Here is a 22,150-nt window from a genome sequence, read left to right on the forward strand (position 1 = left end):
TCAGAAAAACACTGAAAAACTTGTTTGAAGTAACAAAAAGCAAAATGAGTAGAGCCAAGATAATATTCTATACAGTAATAGGAATATTGTTTTAAGAATTACTTTTACAAGAGTTAACATTGGAAAATTACCCATGCATATTTTTTTTCAATAAAAAGCTGTAATAAAAATAAAATAAAATGTGGGAAGTGAACTTCCACATTAAGAAAAAAAAAAAAAAGAATAACTTTGACAGAATAAGTCATTTTGACTATTATAAGTATCCAAATTAACTATAAAGGACATATGAAGAAGGAAGAATTGATAAATAGAAGTATGTATAGAATAATTTTATATATGCTCGCATACTCATATACACATACATAAATGGTAGCCATTTCTAGATCAGGGGAGGAAAAAAAAGAAATTTACATAATTGTAGAGAACCAGAACTCTGAAGAAATATACTTGAAACAAGATGTTAACTCAGAGGAATTTACATATATACTTAGTACTTAACATGGTGATGTAATGGTTCTCTAAGTTCACACATAATCAATATGCTGTAATAATGTAATTATAATAAAGTATATAAGAGCCAACAAGGACTGGAAGAGAGACCATCTATCTCCCATCATTCTGGTAGCTCTCCTGCCTTCTGCATCCCTTCACTAAGACAAGGTCAGGTGCCTCAGAAAGCTAGTTAGTCCTGCCCCAGGTGAAGGAGACAAACCAGGAAGGAGATAATAAAGACTTTGGACTTTATTTTTGACTATTCACATGGTGATTACTCTACTGAGATGAAGGCCCATTCGAAGGATATCCAGAGACCTAGCCTGAACATAACACATGATAATTGACTATATACTTATAAATGATAGTAAATTGTAGATGATAAATTTGTAATTTTATGTGCAATCATCTTTCTATTATACTTTGTTATGGAAGTACCTGTTTTATTCCTAAATTTAAAATATATATATATATATATATATGTTTTAAAGTAAAGCATTTAGTACTAGTACTACAAAGTAAACACTATGAATATTAGATAATTATATGTAGGACATACTCTATGGCAACATGGATATATGCATAACAAAAATGATAACAATAATAATAGCTATTATTATTAACAAAAGGATTTATAAATAATTTTAGGGTTTGTAAAGTGCTTTACAAATACAATCTCTTCTTATCCTCACAGAGATGAATGATTTACCTAGATGTCACATAGCAAATAAGTGGTTGAGGCTGGATTTGAACTCTGATCTTTCTGACTCCAAGTATTTTTTCATCAACCCACTAAGCAGCCTAGATGTACATATTAGAAGAAAAAAATAATAATAATAACCTATCTTGCCCCATCTTGGAAACATATACCAACAGTATATACATGCTATGAATGTAGAAAAAATAATGTGCATAACAAGAGAAAGCATCCAATAATAGCTGGTACATTCACCAATATATGCCAGTATATACAATCACATGCAAAGCATATATTCAGCGAGTAATCATTAGCATTGCTATTGGAGACATGTAGAACCTTTTTTCCTGAAACACTCTAAGTTAGTATGGTTACTCAGTGGTAACTGATGAGGTCTAGAATTGGGGTACCTAAATGAAATTAAGGTTTAATTGAGGTCTAGTGGCAGGTTTGGGATACCGGGAGTCAAATAGAGCTCCCCTACAATCCCTTTGGACTCGGCACAAGAATACAGAGTTAAATGAGGTCTAGTAGTGGCACAAGAGTCTCCTGTAAAGCAATTTGCAATAGTCCCCTGTAAAGCAATTTACAGACCTGAAAACCTAGATTGATAAAAGAGGCTTATCATGGGGTTTGGAAGCAAGGTTAAAGTTTAGTTAAAAGGTGAAGGTAAATGTTGGGATTGCTGGGTGAGGACTGGGGTTGTCTGGATGGTGACAAGGTGAGAATTCAGGTTTTCTGGACAATTACAAGGTGAGAACTCAGGTTGACTTGATAGAGGGGGCAAGCTCATTGGCTGGGGTGGTTCTTCCCAGAAGCCCTTGCATTATCCCACGCCCATTATCTGGGAGAATAAAAAGAGACAGCACTGGGCGCAGAGAGCCCCATCAGGCCTGATGTAATGCAGAGAGTCTTTCTTCTTGAATCCTGGCTCTGAATCTCCTCCAGCTCTTATCCTTCTCCAGGCCGATCTGCTCTCTGCGCCCAGTGCTGTCTCTTTTTATTCTCCCAGATAATGGGCGTGGGATAATGCAAGGGCTTCTGGGAAGAACCACCCCAGCCAATGAGCTTGCCCCCTCTATCAAGTCAACCTGAGTTCTCACCTTGTAATTGTCCAGAAAACCTGAATTCTCACCTTGTCACCATCCAGACAACCCCAGTCCTCACCCAGCAATCCCAACAGGTAAAGATAAGAGGGCCCTGGAAATAGTGTTCCAGTGGGCAGAGATCCTTGGCTTGCCAGGCATAAGGCTGCCATGTTTGGAACCTCTGCAAAGAGAGGACTCCAGCTTGGCTCTTTTATAATAAGAAATTTAGTTAAAGGAGCCTGTGGGTGGAGTCCCAAGTTGGTTCAGATCTGATGGGGGCTGGGAGAACCCGGATCTTCCATTGGAATTAAAAGGGATGCTTTTAACAGGATTTGTGAATCAAAGGTCCTTGCTTCTTGAATTGATAATACATCAAGCTAGGAGGGGCTGGGAATCAGAAAAGAATAAATCCATCAGAAAGGATTAGTTTCTTAAATGGAGCACCACCAAATGATGAGGTCTAGAATTGGGGGTACCTAAATGAAATTAGGGTTTAATTGAGGTCTAGTGGCAAGTTAGGAGTACAGAGAGTCAAATAAACCTCTTTTATCAATTTCGGTTTTCAGGTCTGTAAATTTCTTTACAGGGGACTCTTGCGCCACCACTAGACCTCATTTAACTCTCATTGTGCTGAATCCAAAGGGGTTGCAGGGGAGCTCTATTTGACTCAATAAGAGACTCTTCCCCAAGTCTTTTTTTTTTTTTTTTCTTAAATGAATTTAAGTTTTAACTGCTTGAGCAGGGGAATGATGTGGGTTGTGCTCCCTTTAAGAAACTAGTCTTTTTTGATGGATTTATTCCTTTCTGGTTCCCAGCCCTTCCTAGCTGATGCATTATCAATTCAAGAAGCTAGGATCTTTGATTCACAAATCCTGCTCAAAAGCACCTTTTGAATTCCAATAGAAGATCCAGGCTCTCCCAGCCCCCATCAGATCTGAGCTAACTTGGGACTACACCCACAGACTCCTTCAGTTAAATCTCTCATTATAAAAGAGCCAAGCTGGATTCCTCTCTTTGCAGAGGTTCCAAACATGGCAGCCTTATGCCTGGCATGCCAAGGATCTCTGCCCACTTGAACACTGTTTCCGGTGCCCTCTTTTTATTTCTACCTTCACCTTTTACTAACTAGACTTTAACCTTGCTTCCAAACCCCAAAATAAACCTCTTTTATCAATCTAGGTTTTCGGGTCTGTAAATTGCTTTACAGGGGACTCTTGTGCCACTCACTACTAGACCTCATTTAACTCTGTATTCTTGTGCCGAATCCAAAGGGGCTGCAGGGGAGCTCTATTTGACTCCCTGTACCCCAAACATGCCATTAGACCTTAATTAAACCCTAATTTCATTTAGGTACCCCAATTCTAGACCTCATCAGTAACTAAGAAGATTTTAGCTTATCTGTGCCCTGTGGCTATTAACCTTATATCTTAGGTACTTGCTATTGTAGGTAGATCATCCTTAGACCTATATATCAGCTTAGTTCATTGTTTTTAGATGGCTCAAAATGCTTGTCAAGATTCTCAAGCATTATCTATCTCCTGACAGAGAGATAACTGACTGAAAACATAATAAGACATGAATTTTAGGATATAACTAATATGGGGATTTCTTTTGCTTGACTATGCATATTTGTTTAAAAACAAAACAAAACAAAAACCTCTGCTTTTTATGGGGGAAGTTTGGAATGAGGCAAAAAGAAGGGATTAAATTAAGATTTTTTTTTTAAATCAGAGAATACAGAAAGACCAGAAAGGTCAGTTTTGAAAACTATAGGTGAAATTTATATTTAAAAGGTCACATTTTATGTAATTTAGATCTACCATTTCATGTACACTCCTCTTTCATTGTTATAATAGGCATATGGAAATACCTATTTTATATGGTATTTGTTAAGTTCAAAATAAAACATTCATTTAAAAATATATTCTCAAGCATTATGAACTATATCTATACCCCCATAGCCAAAACATCAATCAGAAAAAAACTGCCTATGTAAAAGGCACCTTCCTTACTCCCCAGTTTTTTTCTGAGGATCCCTTCAGCCCAAGGCAAAGTCATTAGCATAAATGCTTTCTTTATCTGAAACATCATCTTCAGAGTTATACTGTATAGTCCAGACCATCTCCATAAAAGGCAATTTCTTCTCAGAATCTATTTAGTTGATCATCTATCACTCTTGTTCCCTGCTTCACTGGGAAATCTAAGTATCCTGTGTATTTTGGAGATTTTTGTAATTCTTTTAAGAAATATTGTAAACACAGATTTTTCAGGTTCACAACTAGTTGGTATAAAGTAGTTTTCCCTATTGATATACTATCTTGCTTGTTCTTGAACCCCAAGATTTTTCAGAAAGACTGTCACCTTGCTGATGTCATTGGCAAATGAACTGAAAGCATCATACTATTGTTTGTTGTTTGTAGAGCAAAAGGTATGTCTCTTTTAGCTATAGGTTAGGATGGTAGATTTCTTTCCAATGATGTCTCAGTCATTAGAGATGCTGATTGTGAGCACTGACACCGTCCTCATCTGTTAAGATTCCAAAGCAGAAGGCAATAAGTACATGTGGTTCTCATCATAAATCACCAAGTAGTTATTTTTTTTTTAGCTTTTTATTTTCAAAATACATGCATAGATAGTTTTCAACATTCACCCTTGCCAAACTTTATGGTCCATTTTTTTTTTTCTATCTTCATTCTCTTACCCTTTCCCTTAGACAGAAGGTAATGCAATATATGCTAAGCATGTGCAATTCTTTTATACATATTTCCACAATTATCATGCTGCACAAGAAAAGTCAGATCAAAAAGAAAAAAAAATAAGAAAGAAAACAAAATGCAAGCAAACAACAAAAAAAGGTGAAAATATTGTGTTGTGATCCATACCTAGTCCCCACACTTCTCTCTCTGTTTGTAGATGGCTCTCTCTATCACAAGATCATGGGAACTGGCCTGAATCATTTCATTGTTGAAAAATGCCACATCCATCAGAATTGATCATCATGTAATCTTGCTGTTGCTGTGTACAATGTTCTTCTTGTTCTATTCACTACATTCAGCATCAGTTCATGTAAGTTTCTCCAGGACTCTCTGAAATTATCCTGCTGAAAGTTTCTTATAGAACTTCCAGTTCCTTGCCCCAACAAATAGGGCTGCTACAAACATGTTTGCACATGTGATTCCTTTCTCCTTTTTTATGATTTCTTTGGAATAGAGGCCCAGTAGTGAGACACTGCTCGATTAAAGGATATGTGCAGTCCTTTAGGCAAAATTCCAAATTGCTCTCCAGAATGGTTGGATCAGTTCACAATTCCATCAACAATGTATTAGTATTTTAGTTTTCCAAAATCCCCTCCAACATTTATCATTATCTTTTCCTGCCATCTTAGCTAATCTGAGAGGTGCATAGTGGTACCTCATAGTTGTTTTAATTTGTATTTCTCTGATCAATAGTGATTTAAAACCTTTTTTCATATGACTAAAAATGGTTTAAATTTCTTCATCTGAAAATTGTCTGTTCATATCCTTTGACCCTTTATCAATTGGAGAATGTATTGTGATCTTATAAATTTGAGTCAGTTCTCTGTTTTAGAAATGAAGCTTTTATCAAAACCCTCCGATGTAAATCCCCCACCCTCCAGTTTTCTGCTTCCTTTCTAATCTTGTCAGTATTAGTTTTGTTTGTACAATAACTTTTTAACTTGCTATATAATAAAAATTATTTATTTTGCATTTCATAATGTACTCTAGTTCTTTTTTGGTCACAAATTCCTTCCTTCCTTCTCCACAGATCTGAGAGGTAGCCTATCCTTTGTTCTTCTAGTTTGCTTATAATATCATATTTATGTCTAAATCATGAACCCATTTTGACCTTATTTTGGTACAGGATATTGATTAATTTGTAATTTCTGCCAAACTGATCTCCAATCAGAGCAACAAAGGAACTAATGAGATGATTGAATCATACAAGATGAAGTTTCCTAATGATGAGTTTACTTGGGTTATATTGGAGATCAGAACCATAAATTTCTCCATTTAAGGAAAGAGAGGGGATAGGATTAACACCTTTTCAATTGTCTCCTCATTTTCCTGCACTCATTTTCAGTTTCTCCAAAACTATAACAGTAGTTTAGAGCACCAGGCCTGGGTCAAGAAAACCTAATTTCAAAGCTGACCTTAGACACTGATTTTTAATGAGACTCTGAGCAAGTCACTTAAAATTGGTTTACCTCAGTTTTCTCATCTGTAGAGTAACAATATAAGCTCTCAGGGTTTTTGTGAAGATCATTTGAATTAATAATATTAAAATCCTTATATTGTAATGCTGAAGGAAGTGAGCAAGATAGAGATTAGAGAGTATTCAATACAAAATTTATTAAATGGAGAGATTTACTGGGACCAATGGATCCATGGTTGGTCCCAGGACTGAATGAGACTATCTTCTCAAAGAATCCAGCACTGAATATTGGATACAGGGTTTTTTATAGGTTAACAAGAACAATGACTTATGGGGAGGTACCTGGATGGGGATGACCTAATGGGGGGAGGCACCTAAGGATAACATGATGGAGGGAGGTACTGGAGAGACTCCTGATATTCTAATGATGTCTAAAATGGATAAAGACCTTTATCCCATCAAACATTAAGAGAGAATAAGTATAGCCTAAGGTGGTTATAACCTGAGGCAGAGTAACTGAATAAGACAATTAGGGAAACTGGGTCTGGACATTAAAAGAGAACTCTGGCACAAGATAAGTGCTTGATATGTAGTAAATATTATTATTATTGTACATCATGCTTCTAGGTAGGTTCCCCCAATCCAATAGTGCTTTAAAGCTTTCTTTTTTGTGTTGTCTCCCACCATTAAATTATACTCCTTAAAGGCAGAGACTATTTTCTTTTTCATATATATATATATATATATATAATATATATATATATATATATATATTATATATATATATTTATATTTATATGTACATACATATATTTAATACAATCTTTGGAACAATATAAATGTTTACTAGATATTTGTTAACTATTGATGGCTTAAATTAAAGATAAACAGATCATTTTTCATCTGTGTTTGAAATTTAGCTCTTAATACATGATCTTTGGATTTAGTGACAACATAGGTTAGAATCTAGAATAGGTTGTAGTGTGACAAATCTCAAATAATACTAACAGTAAATCTTCTTCTGCTAAATACTTATTGGTTTTGCAATAGTCTGGTCCATGGTGAAGCTATGTGTGTATGTGTGTGTGTGCATGGGTGTGTGTATGTATGTATGCTTATATCTGCACATATACATATATATTTGCACAGGGTTTCAAAGCTAGGTATGTTTCTTAAGAGAAAATTGAACTCAAGTCTTCCTGACTCCAGGTCTGGTGTTCTATCCACTTTGCCAACTAGCTCCTAAGCCTTTGTTTAAGTTTAAGAGTTTTGTCTTGGTGTTTGGGCTTACTATAGATCATCAATGATTAAAGCACTTATATTTAGGATTATATAATCATTGAGCTATAGCTAGAAGAGATTATTTTATGAATGAAGTTGTCATGTTAATGAATGAATGAATGAATGTATTAATGAAGTTAAGTCTGTTCACTTTACCTGATTATTTTATGAATGAAGTTGTCATGTTAATGAATGAATGAATGTATTAATGAAGTTGTCTGTTCACTTTGCCTTAGGTACTTCTGCCTCACCCCCTATCTCACCAGTTCAGATTGAGTTGAAAGTTCTTAAGCAGTCCTTTTTGTTTTTACTATTTTTTAGCTTTGAAACCCCTTATTCTATGGAATTTCCCTGGCAGACTCAGTTTTTGGGACTATTTTGTTTTTAGGAAATCTCCAATATATATATACACCTGTCTTGGGACTGGCAGTCTCCAACCCTGTAACCCCAGGTTCTTAATTGGTATCTCAGCATTTTCAATAACATTGTAGTTTTGAGATCAAGCCTCTAAAGTTCAGAGTTTGCCTGCCTTTATGGTCTAACTGTGCATATTCTGCTCAGAAATCCTTTCCAGATCCTAGTAGCAGCTCTTGTTCTTTCAAAGGGATAGGTGGAGCTGCTCCAGGCCCCTCTATTTCCCTCCTTTGGAATCCCTGACAGACTTGGGGTGCCCTTCCTAGCATGAGCAGCATAACTATCTTGAGCACTGCTACTCCCTATAGAAGCAGAAGCTGAGTTAAGTGCACAAATGACTGAAGATGACCTAACAGTGAACTGCCCATCTCGAACTGTATTCTCTGGCTGAGATGAGGGCCTTTGTACTGCTGATAATCTGGAGTTGTCAGGAAGAGACTTGCCATTGCCATAAGTTCTTGCATTTTCTAGTTTCATTTTGATTTATTTGCGTCACTTTGGGTTGGCCAAAATTATGGTGCTGAGACCTCCCAGGTATCTAGTGAAGGTACTTTGATAAATCAAATATTCGGAAGGAGAGTGTGTAATGTTGTGCCTCAGTTTCCCTAGATTGTAATTTTTGTTAATTTATCTTTGTATTTTTATGTCTGCCAAATACCCATCTGTTCTGTGATAACTGTTTCTAAGACAGTTAATGGAAGCAATTTTTATGGTATGAATTTATTGCAATCAGTGGTATTATCCTGTTGCCACTATGTCTACCCTGTATAATTATATTAGTAACCAGAATAGTTCAAAATATTGCATACAGAAAATGTTATTAAAATGATGATTCTTCAGAGCAAAGGCTAGAATATATTAGAGAGAGATGATCTTGATGGTAAACTCGATAAACAATGTATAGATATGTTAAATGATTTTGAACAGTGTGTAAGTTCTTCGAAGAAATATGATAAAATCATTTACATATTACAAGGGGGGAATTGTGTGGAATAAAGAGATAAGGTGAAGAATTTACAGGAATGTATGAATTCTTTTTCTGTATTTTATTTTTATTATTTCTGTGTTTCCCCTATGTGCAGACTCACATTTACTTGAGCCTTGGCCAGCTATAAACATATTTACTTAATCTGAGCTGATGACATTTATCAGTATTTGACATTTTTCGATATTTAGTGTATTAGCTTGACTACTATCTGCTTGATTAAGCCTGAAGGCCTGATTACAGAAAACTAATTTCTATTTCATAGTGAGTCCCTAAGGATAGAAACTATTTTTGCTTTTCTTTGTATCACCTGTTCTTAGGACAGCCTTTTTTTTCCCCCCAGACAGTATTAATTTGTATGAAAATCAATATATTCTTATAAATTTTGTGTTTTTTATGAATAGTCATCACAAAGTAATTTCTTGATATAAAATTCAGAAGAACCATAAGAAATTCTTCCCTTCCCTCCCTAAATTCCATCCAGAGAGGATTTTGGCTGTTAAATGTTCCTAAGAGGGTCAATCACAATCAAAGGAGATAAAATTTATATGAATGAAGTGGAGTAATTTTTTTTTTCTTTTAGGAAATTAAATTAGGTTTCATATTAGCATGTGTTTTTGAAATTATATTCTTTCTTTTTCTTCCTCTGTGTTTTTTCCTTCCACCTAATTTATTTATTTTTAATATACATTGTTTTATGAATCATGTTGGGAGAGAAAAATCAGAGCAAAAAGAAAAAAACCATGGGAGAGAAAAAAAAAAAAAAAAAACAGAAAAAAGAAGTGAATATAGCATGTGTTGATTTACCTTGAATCTCCACAATTCTTTTTCTGGATGTAGATGGCATTTTCTGTCTAAAGTCCATCAGGATTGCTTTGTAATCCTGAACCATTGAAAAGAAACAAGTCTTTCACAGCTGACCATCACATATTCGTGCTGTTATTGTGTACAATGTATTTCTGGTCCTGCTTCATGTAAATCTTTCCACGCCTCTAAAATCAGCTTGTTCATCCTTTTAGCACAGTCTTGGTATTTATAAGCTTAATAAATGCTTATTGACTGATTTGCTCAGTATCATGCTTTAATGCATGTCTGAAGTGGACTTTAATGGTAAGGCTTCTTTACTACAATTCCAAAGACCAATATATTGCCCCATCTAATGATATCTCTAATTTGAGACCTACATATAGAGAGAGACTATAAGAGCTGGAAAAGAAATTAAAGATTATCTAGTTCAATGTTCTCATATTCCTAGATGAGGAACATGGCTTATCAAGGTTGCTATAGATTAGCAAGGTTAAATGACTTGTCCAAAATCACATAGAACTACTTTCCTGAGTTCCCTCTTTTCTCTTTCCATACTACCATATTATTTCCTATCACCTTTCCCATCTTTGTTGAATCTTGATTTTTTTCCTTCTCTGCCAACCCAGCTTTGAAGTGGCATAGGGGATAAAAGAAGAAGTGTGGCAACTTGATGACAAGTCATATTTATGCCTTGCATTACCCAGGTAACTCATTTGATAAGGTAGAAATGAAATAAGGCACTAGGGCCAAAAAATGAAGTCTTATTTTATCTGAAAATCATTTAGCTCATATATCCTCAAAGTGCTGAAAATGCAGTTCTGCAATGGCCATGTAAAAATAAAGCCCTCTTTTCAGTTATATAAGGAATGTCTAGTCTTTTCTTTTATCACTGAGATAAGAGAAATGAAGAAGAGAAATAACATAGTAGGTTAGCTGGGAATTTTGAAGAACCAGTATCCTTAATTTTTACCTGAACTGGTTGGGGGGGGGAGTTGTTTGTTTGTCTGTGTGTGTATGTCTTTCATTAACTTTTCTTGTAGACTTTAAAACAAAAGTTACTAGTTCTCTGGGAAATGAATTGGGGAGGGAGAAAGCAAAATAAAACAACTAACTATGCAAGAGACTTCATTTAGACCAACTATCTAAGAGCATCTGTCAATATGCTCTCAAAGAAGAAACTTTATGTAAGCTTCTAGCTCAAAGATTTACAGTTCCAGTGAAGAGAATATAACATAAACCAGACTGGGATTCTAGATAAAAAGGGTGGGGTTAGCAATGAATCTAAAATAAATTTAATAATTATTCCTTAATCTTTCAACTTTTTTTTTATTTTTAGTTTCTAAGTTTCACCAATTCATGTAGAAAACCTAGACTATTTCACATATTAACACAATAATCAAGATCCACTTTCTGATGTTACCTTCTAATATATACTGTACAATGAAGGGGAGAAGTGAGATGGTTGGTAGAATGTAAATTATTTGCAGCAGCAAAAATAGTGAATCTTTTTTAGGGGGAAGAGAAAAAAGAGGAAGGAGAAAGGATAATGCAGATTCCTTGCCATTCAATTGGCCTTCTTGAATTCTCTTCATTTCTAGGTTTTAGAAAGAAGTCATATTGCTCCCAGAGAGATCTGATGAACTGGCATAATTTCCACTTGAGACCAGAGGAAGACTTCTAATCAATGAAAAAAAAAAAAAAAAAAAAAAAAGATTATTTATGATAGAACTCATTTTGCATCAAAAACTCAATAGTTCATCTTTGCAACCAATCAAGTAAGCAAGCAACTAACAGGCACTGGGGATAAAAATACAATGAATGAAATAATCCTTTTGATCCTATGATTACATATTATTTTATTTTTCATTTTTTGCTTGTTCTAAAGTCTTCTACAATGTTGTTTCACATTTAAAATACTTTCTTATTTTTTGAAAAAAAAAAGGGGGGGACATTATCATAGATCTGACAAGATATTTTTTGCCATATTTAATGTTGATCTGACCAATAAAATTTCACAATAATATAGCAATTATGAAGTCCCAAATAAGTCATGGATTACAAACTAGTTTGCTTTCACTATAATAAGAAATTGAGGTGACCTGATAATGGTGATTTGTTAAAAACAAACAAATATGATGACTTTACAAGTGTAGAGTTCCTGAGTATAGTAGCAATGAAATTCAATGAGAGCATCCATCATTTAGAGTGTAATAAAAAATTAAGTTTCTTTGGGAAGGACTTCACACCAAAACTGTCTATATCCTTAACATGTTTACTAATGGGGTACATGGACTGTACAGCAGTGAGTGCAACATTACTGGCCTACATCTTTTTCTTGTCATGAATTTCTCTAATGATATATTTCACATTGCTTTTTTAAATGCATGTTGTTCATCTAAGATTTTTGCTTACTTCTTCCTTAAACTGATTGAGTATAAGTATAATTCTAATTATAGTATCCTATCACAATAATATAATACATCTTGCTTAGTCATTAGTCAATTGATGAGTATCCCCCAAATTTCTAATTTTTGTTACCATAAAAAGATATGCTAGAAATATTTTTGTATATACATATCAAAAGAAAAGGGGGGAAGACCCCCTGTATATATATAGCGAGGTCTTCCCCCCTTTTCTTTGATCTCTTTGGTGTGTCTAATAATAGAATTGCTGGATGAAAATGTGTGCATAGTTTTGTATCCTATAGACATAGTTTTCAGTTATGCTCTGGAATGAGTAAATTAGTTCACAACTCCAACAATGCACTTGTGTCCTCATTTTTCCACATCTCCTTCCTTGTTTTTCCTTCTGAGTGATGCTATCTTCACATTATCTTAATTATAAGGCAGTTCAAATTCAACTTCTTACATATACCAACTGTCCAAGTTGATGGAAAAATCTAGCACTCATCTTTATTGAATCTTAGATGTCTCACCTGCAAAAATGGAATAAGATGATCTATACTATCTAAATCAGAGGGTTGTTGCATTGCTCAAGTAAGTATGTAGGCAAATTTCAAAGTACTCCAAAAATATTTTTCTGTATGGATTTTAAACATTTTGAAGGCAGGAACAGTCTTTCATTTTGTCTTAGCTCTAACTTACTGCTTTGCATTTAACAAATGCTTGTTTAATTGAATCCTTTTTTGGCAAGTACCACTTCCTATAGGTCATTTTGCTAATGTAAATGAAAATTACATTTTGTATGCATATGACTCATAGCTAAGGAGAATATTTGAGCCAATTTGCAGCAGAATTAAAAAAAAAACAATTAACACATTTGTAATTTTATTTGTAAACAAATTATACTTGAGATTCTTAGAGCTTTCAGTCTTATTAAAACATTAATAAATAGGCTTGTAGGATCACAAATTAGATGAAAATATTTTTGCAATTTCTGAAGTATGTTTGATTTTCACAGGTTTTGAATGTCAGCAGATATTATCATGTTTCATTTTGATAAAGATAGAAGTTCTTAATTAAATGTTGGCCATGTGAGTCTGAAGATACTCATCCCAATTATCATTCTTACAAATAAGTTGGATTTCTAGTGTTTGGCTACCTTTCTCCTTTCTCCTTTCTCTTTTGAGTTTCTAGGGGTACTTCTGAGAGGTCAGGGATAATTCTCTGATGCTAAGGTTTGAGTCCCTAACAAAACTAATCTCCTCAGATTATTGTTGAGTCAATAAGTTTAAGTAATTTAGAAAGAAACATACTTAGTAACTGTAATAAATAAGGATAATTGGAACAAAAGAAACTCCCTTTCTCTATTCTCAAAAAGAGACTGAGGTACAAGTAAATAGAATTATTTAGGAGAGAAGAATACAAAAAGAACTACTTTTAGTGGATTTATTAATTGGTCTTCTCTATTATCTAGACCTTGACTTTTGGTTATCCTATTTATACTTTTCTCATTTTCCTCACTGGAGAAAAAGTTGTGCCAAACTGTTTTTATTATTAAAGCTAAGAATAAGGAAGAGAAGGAAAGAATTCAGCCCAGAGACTCAAAGAGACAAACCTTAGATCAGATGAAAATAAATTGGAAATTCGGGATTCAAACTCAGATAATTTGATTCCAAACTCAGGTATTCTACCTTCACCATCCAGCCCCTTCTCCCCACATTAAATACTTCATCTCTTCTTACTCAGATCTTCTCTTACTCTTGCTCAATCATCCTGCCTGCTTATTTGCTCATACATAAAAGACTGAGATGAATGGCTGGCCCTTGCTTTATGCCTTATGTTCAGGGTTAATTTCAGCTGTCCTTTTACTATTTCCAGTCAATGTGAGCCTGAAGGGTGATGATAAATGGCCATTTTGCATTGGAAAAGAAGGTAGTATTCAAGAAATACTATGTGAAATTTGGATGAGAAATCCATGATATCCAAACCATAGATCCATTTGGTGCCAGTAAATATCTCCCTTTCAAATAAAATATTAAAAAATCTTTACTCTCTGTCTTGCCTCAGTTTTTCCAGCATTACAAACCCAGGCTTCCTAACTCTTCTTCCAATAGGTCCCATTCACTAGGACTTTTTTCACCTGTCAGTTCTATTCATTACAGGTCTAGCAATCTATCCCTATCCAACAAGAGTAAGTCTATCCCCATCCAACAAGAGCTGGCTGAAGAGTTCATCCCTCCAGAGATCATGTGACAACCCCCCCTCCCCAGGGTTCCAGCTCTGGGAACAGAGATCATGTGACTCAATACTGAGAAATACATTGAACTCTGGGATGCAGGAAGTTAGTGAAGTTACAGAAAGTGATGTGACCTATGGGAAGCAGACAACATTAGTGACCATTGGTCAAGAATTGGTTACATCTTTTTAGTCTATCCATTGAGAAGACTCTGGTCTTTTGCCTTTAAGTCCTGGACAAGGTGGATGTTGCAGAAGCACATGGCTGGAGTTGGGATGGCTCCCATATCTGTCTGAGCATCTCCTGGAAGGGATTAAATAAATGCTCTCTCTTTATAATAGAAGATGTCTCTGATTAATTAATTTGGAAAGGAAGTCTTGCACCCATCCAAACACACTAATATCAATGCATTCAAGTACTTTCTCTTCAAATTAAAACCTCATAGAACTGATAAGGGTGGAGGAAAAAGACCCTCAGATCCTAGATCTGGGCAGGACCTTGAGAGCAGAGAGTGTAATTGTCATAGAAAACTACTCCCCTAAGCAAGCTGGAAGAAGCACAAATAGGATTATCTAGCTTGAAGGGGACCTTTTTGTTCTTAAGTGGGTCTTTTGTTCCTTGTGGATTCCTTGCCCTGATAAAATCATCTTAACTCCACAGTTACTTTATTCAATCAGAAATTCAAATTAAGGTGTCAATTCTAGATTATATTTCCCCTATAAAAGACCTACCTGAATCTCACTAACTTGCTAACATCTCTTAGTATGAGAATTGAATGGGGATTTAGTTTCCACGGTGTTGTGAAAATTGGATTTGAGAAATACAGAGACTGGGACCTGAAAAAAGACCATAATCAGGGATAGGAGTTTTAGATTTGAAACCTTCTGGACTTTGTCCCCTTTCCATTCTCTAGTTTCTTTATGTGCTATCTTTCCCCATAAGAATGTAAGTTCCTTGAGGTCAGGGACTGGCTTTCTTTTTGCTTTTATTTGTATTCTCAGAGTTGGTTTGACACTGTGCTTGGTACATAATAAAATAATGTAATCAAAAGTGGAGAATTAGAATTGGAGATTCTTGTGAGATGTAATGAGGGTTAGAGATTCAGACTGTAACTTCTATAACACTCAATTAATCAGGGGAGGGACTTGCTCTACAGAATAATAAATAAAAGACTGTCTTTGAGTTTAAAAAATGTGTCTACTAACTCAGACACTCACTCTTACAAGAATGTAAAATAAAATCCTTCTAGGATTCATTATTGAGTCAGTGAAGTCCTTGATAAGACTTCTTTGTTTCTTACATTATTAGGACTTTTTTGGGGTTGGGGTTAGACTGCCCTTCCTTAATACTGCTTTAGAGTCTTTTTCCTTGTAATGACATTCTAAATTTTTTCTTAGAGTTAGTCTGCCTTGTGGAGTTTAAGGTTTATTAGGAATTTGTCAAAGGAATCTTCCTCCTTAATAATATCTTCCCATTGATTAATTATGAGTTATTTTGTGATATTGGATTTTGTGATAGGGAACTTTCCTTCCTCTTTGATAATTGCTATAATCCCTTTCTTTGGTAAGAAGTCTTTGGTACTTCTTTGGAATATTACCCCCAGAGCCCATCACTAGAATTGGCTAGTGAACTGAGAGGTTGTGTTGATGTAATTTAGATTCAGCACCAAGTGATAAAATTGATGTTCAGGTACCAAATGAGATTTAGGAGAGCAATTGACACCAAATGTTGGGGTTTATTCATATGAAGAATTCACAGGCCATTCTCTTTGGGAAAAGGTAAGTTTATTCATGACAAGAGGTTATAGACAAAAGAAATAGAGACAATAGATGCCAAGAATGGTAAATATAAAATGGATTTGGGAGAGCATGTAACAATTAACAATGGAAAAGGCAAGTTTTCCAGTGAAACTCACAATTAACCAGGAGAAAGGAAATATTCTATGAGATGGTAATATGCCATTAACTGTCAGGTTAAATCCATAGAGGAGTTTAGTACCTTAAAAAAAAATTAGATATAAGTTAAATATATCCTATAAGAACAATAAATACCATGAGGCATGGAGGAGGTATGGGGTAATGAAAAAGACCATGAGGCATGGAGGATAGTATGGGAAGAAATATATATATGAGACAGAATGCAGTGGAATGCTAATCCAAAAGGATTCAGCAAAGATGGTCATGTATAGATATATAGGGGAAATTTAACTTTGGGGTATTGACATAACTTGACTTTTTGATTAGATACAGTAAGATTGAATCACCTATGACCTCCACAGAGGTAGGACTGTAAGGTTGAGCTGATCCATCAGTGGCCTTTCCTGTTTGCCTCAGGGAGTAATCTTATCAGTACTTCAGACTTTTTCCTCCAACCCCACTTAGTGACCCAAGATCTCACATAGTCAATATTATCAGAGAAAGGACAAACTCAGATTTTCCTGGCTATAAGGCCAACTTTCTATCCATTTCACTATATTGCCTTTTATCATATATCACAGACAAATATAGAAGTTATGAGTGGTGTGTGAGACACAGACAGATGTTGACAAATAGGATAGCTACCAAATAGGTAGTTAAGGTAAACTAAATCAAACAACAGAATCCTACTGATGCACTGCTTGATGTCTTTTGAACTTGTCTAGGTCATTAACATTTTTAGGTGACATGTCCAGGGATACCCAGCTATGTGTCAAAAGGAGAACTTGAATCCAGGTCTTCCTGGCCTTAGGGGTCACCTCTTTATTCATTCTATAACATTATCTTTCCTTTTTATAACATGAAAAAAATGGAATCAGGACAGCATTTGAGATGTAGCCAGATATTAACAATTCACTTTCAGAAAGATGATCAAAAGGGTTAACTAGACCAAATACACCGATGCCTTTTCCCCTGTCTTCTTCTTTTGAATAAAAGATCCTGGTTCCTCTTCTGTATTATTTCTAGAAAATCCTAATCATTGACTTCTCTTCTAGTAAGGGGATGGAGTAGGCACAGGGAAAGGGAACCCACACATGGATTTGTGCTTAATATGAAAATATTCATCAGGCCACCCACACACACTCCCCAAGAGTCAAATGTTTATGAAAGTGTTCACAGATTTTCTCTGAGTATCTATGAAATCATTATAGTGTGCCCAGAATCATCCTAATTACCAGGTATTCACAACCGCCTACAGATCTTTCACTAGCATGTTGTATGGCATATCAGTGAAGTGTCAGCGCATTTCTGTCCATCAGCTATACAGTTGTAGAGAGCAGTTCTTATTCTAAGATATGCAGGCTATTGTCTAAGGAAGTAGACAACTGAAATAAGGTATGAATATAGTAAAGAAGTGTCCTTGTCAACTTGAACCAAAGGTTTTTTTGTTTTGTTTTGTTTTGCTCTTTTAACAAATTCAAATTAAAAACTTTTAAAAACTTTCCCAAGTATCTGACACTAAACTAGGTTAGAGATACATCAAGAACAAAAACAAAACAGTATTTGTCCTTAAGGAGCTTACATTATATTGGGTAGAAATGCAACATGTAGACAAGACAAATTAAATATAAAATAATTCCCAGATATGATGGATAGAACATTGGATCTGGAGTTAGATCTGAGTTCAAATTCAGCTTCAAGATACTTAATAGGCATATGAGCCCGGGCAAGACATTTAAGTTTTTTATGCTAAGCAAAATGGCAGAACCAAGAAAACTTTGTACAAAGTAATAACAAGATATGATGACCAACTGTGATGGATTTGGCTCTTCAACAAAGTGATGATTCAAGGCAATTCCAATAGACTTGGAATGGAAAATGCAATTTGCATCCATAGAGAGAATTCTGGATGGAGACTGAATGGGGGTTGAAGCCTAGTATTTCCACCTTTATTTAACCTAAAAAAATATATATCTGAAATTATTTAACTCTGTGCTTAAAATTTACTGGACTATGATTTGCTGGTTATGTTTTAACTCTGAAATCCCTTATTCTGTTGTAATTTCCCTGGCAGATTCAGTTTGGGGGATTATTCTTTAGAAACAACCAGTAATCAGACACCTGTCCTGAGACTGGCAGTCTGATCTGTTTCTCTACTCCATTACCCCAGTTCCTGCCTTGGTCTAAGTGCATAATTTGCTCAGATATCTGTTTCCTCGTAGCAGCTCCTGTTCTATCAAGTAGGGACAAGTGGAGCTACTCCAGGCCCCACATTTTCCCCACTTTGGGTGCCCCTCTTAGGATGGGCAGCAGGACTGTTTTGACTACTATTACTTCCTGTATAAGCAGAGACTGAGTTAAATGCACAAATGACCACAGACCTAACTCATAGTTAACTGTCCATCTCAAACTGGATTCTCTGACTGAGATGCTCCCCAACTGCAAAGGAAGTTCTATTTCTGCAGCAGGGAGGCCTGTGTGTCTACTTAAATGAGGAATGATGTTTGATGCTAATAACTCTGAGGTTATTAGGGAGAGATTGGTCTTTGCCATAAGTCCTTATATTTTTCTAGTTTTAGTTTGGTTTACTTACTTTACATAGGGTTGATCAAAATTATGGTGCTAAGACCTTCTAGAGGAAGGTAATTCAATGATATGAATATTCAGAAAAGAGAGAGTGTGGAATGTTATACCACAGTTCTCAGTTTCCATAATTATCCTGACCCAGTCCTGACTCAAAATTTTCTGCTTCAGTCAAAGCTCAGTCTTGCAAAACCTCCCCTCCTTCTTTATCAGAATATTTGATAAGGATAAAAGATCTTATGTTTTAGAATATCAGAATGCCTCTCCCCATCCCAAGTTATAGGAAAGTCAGATACCGTCTTATCAAGATGCCTCTCCCCATGTCCAGGGTGCCTCCCCTGATTATGTCATCTCATCTTTGGTGGCTCACCCCACCCTGTCAGAATCCTGTTCCTGCTTTCAGTACCCTGACTCCACTCCTGCCTCAGTCTACCCCCTATGTCTGAGCAACGTGAGTATATGTCCTTGAGAACTCACATTGTTTGCCAGATTCTTGGAGATGATCCTCTCATTCAGCCCTGGGACCAAATCATCCATTTAATCCCAGTATATCTCTCCATTTAATAAACTATTAAATACTCTCTAATCTCTATCTTGTTTAGTTTCTCTGGCATTACACTAAAATCCAGAAAGACATGAGCTCTGGCTTCCTCAGTTTCTCATCTATAAAATAGGGACTGCAGTAACACCTATCTTCTAGGGTTATTTTGAGGATAAAATGAAATAATATTTTAAAAGTAGTTTGCAAACCTTAAAGTGCCAAAAATACTTGTTGGTATTAAGGTTAATGATGATTCCATTATGAAAAGTGCTGGTTTGGAGTCAAAGGATTTGAGTTTGAATCCTAGCTTTGCAATCTAATACATTCATTACATCAAGCAAGTAACCTCCTTTTGTGTGTATCTTATCTAAAAGATGAGATGATTACATTTTATGATATCTGAGGCACATTGCAATTCTAAATTTATTGTTTTTAATTAATTATTTTATTTTAATTTTTATTTTTATTATAGCTTTCTATTTACAAGATATATGCATGGGTAATTTTTCAGCACTGACTCTTGCAAAACCTTCTGTTCCAACTTTTCCCCTCCTTCCCCCCACCCCCTCCCCTAGATGGCAGGTAGGCCAATACATGCTAAATATGTTAAAGCATATGTTAAATACAATATATGTATACATATGCATACAGTTACTTTGTATCACAAGAAGAATTGGACTTTGAAATAAGATAAAATTAACCTGAGAAGGAAATAAAAAATGCAAACAGATTAAAAAAAGAGGAATTGGAAATGCTAAGTAGTGGTTCACACTCATTTCCTAGAGTTCTTTTGCTGGGTATAGCTGGTTCTTTTCATTATTGAACAAATGGAACTGATTTGGTTCATCTCATTGTTGAAGAGAGCCACATCCATCAGAATTGATCATCATATATTATTGTTGTTGAAGTATATAATTATCTCCTTGTCTTGCTCATTTCACTCAGCATCAGTTCATGTAAGTCTCTCCAGGCCTTTCTGAAATCTTCCTGCTGGTCATTTCTTATAGAACAATAATATTCCATAACATTCATATACTACAATTTATTCAGCCATTCTCCAGTTGATGGGCATCCATTCAATTTCCAGTTTCTAGCCACTACAAAAAGGACTGCCACAAACATTTTTGCTATACAGGTCCTTTTCCCTTCTTTAAGATCTCTTTGGGATATAAGCCCAGTAGTAACACTGCTGGATCAAAGAGTATGCACAGTTTGATAACTTTTTGAGCATAATTCCAAATTGCTCTCCAGAATGGCTGGATGTATTCACAATTCCACCAACAATGTATCAATGTCCCAGTCTTCCCACATCCCCTCAACATTCAGCATTATCTTTTCCTGTCAACCTAACCAATCTGAGAGGTGAGTAGTGGTATCTCAGAGTTATCTTAATTTGCATTTCTCTGATTAATAATGACTTGGAGCATTTTTTCATATGGCTAGAAATAACTTCAATTTCTTCATCCAAAAATTGTCTATTCATATCCATTGACTATTTAACAATTGGAAAATGGCTTGATACATTAGAGTCAATTCTCTACATATTTTGGAAATGAGGCCTTTATCAGAACCTTTGACTGTAAACATGTTTTCCCAGTTTATTGTTTCCCTTCTAATCTTGTCTGCATTAGTTTTGTTGTACAAAAGCTTTTTAATTTGATATAATCAAATTTTTCTATTTTGTTATCAATAATGATCTCTAGTTCCTCTTTGGTCACAAATTCCTTCCTCCTCCACAGCTCTGAGAGGTGAACTTGCCTGTGTTCTTCTAATTTATTTATAATCTCATTCTTTATGCCTAGATCATGAACCCATTTTGACCTTCTCCTAGTGTATGGTGTTAAGTGTGGATCAATGCCTACTTTCTGCCATACTTATTTCCAATTTTCTCAGCAGTTTTTGTCAAACGGTGAATTCTTATCCCAAAGCTGGGGCTTTGGGGTTTGTCAAACACTAGATTATTAAATTTATTAACTATTTTGTCCAGTGAACCTAACCTATTTCACTGATCAACTAGTCTATTTCTTAGCCAATACCAAATGGTTTTGGTGACCACTGCTTTATAATATAGTTTTAGATCTGGTACAGCTAGGCCACCTTCATTTGATTTTTCTTTCATTAGTTTCCTTGAAATTCTTGACGCAATTCTAAATTTATGATCTTATGATAAAATAGTGCCATCCTAAGTCCTTAATAAATATCTATTGAATGAATGTGGGGTATTTAGGAAGTAGATTTAGACTTTAGATGTTTTAGTAAAAAAAAAATAGTGAGTATTTTGATTAAAATATTGGGTGAATATTGTAGTTATGTGTGAGGATTCTTTTTCATATCTAATTGGTTTTTCTTCCTTCAGTATCCTGTTTATTTACTTATATGCACAGAAATTTGTTCCCAGGAATATTTAAGGATTATAAGACAAAACTAACAATACAAGCATTGCCACCTGCAGGATTGAAATGTATTGCATCTATATGTATATAGAACATGCCACATATAATTGTGTATAAAAGCATACAAATACAGATATGTGTA

This window comes from Sminthopsis crassicaudata, chromosome 3 (genome assembly GCF_048593235.1).
Source record: "Sminthopsis crassicaudata isolate SCR6 chromosome 3, ASM4859323v1, whole genome shotgun sequence".
Classification (NCBI taxonomy): Eukaryota; Metazoa; Chordata; class Mammalia; order Dasyuromorphia; family Dasyuridae; genus Sminthopsis; species Sminthopsis crassicaudata.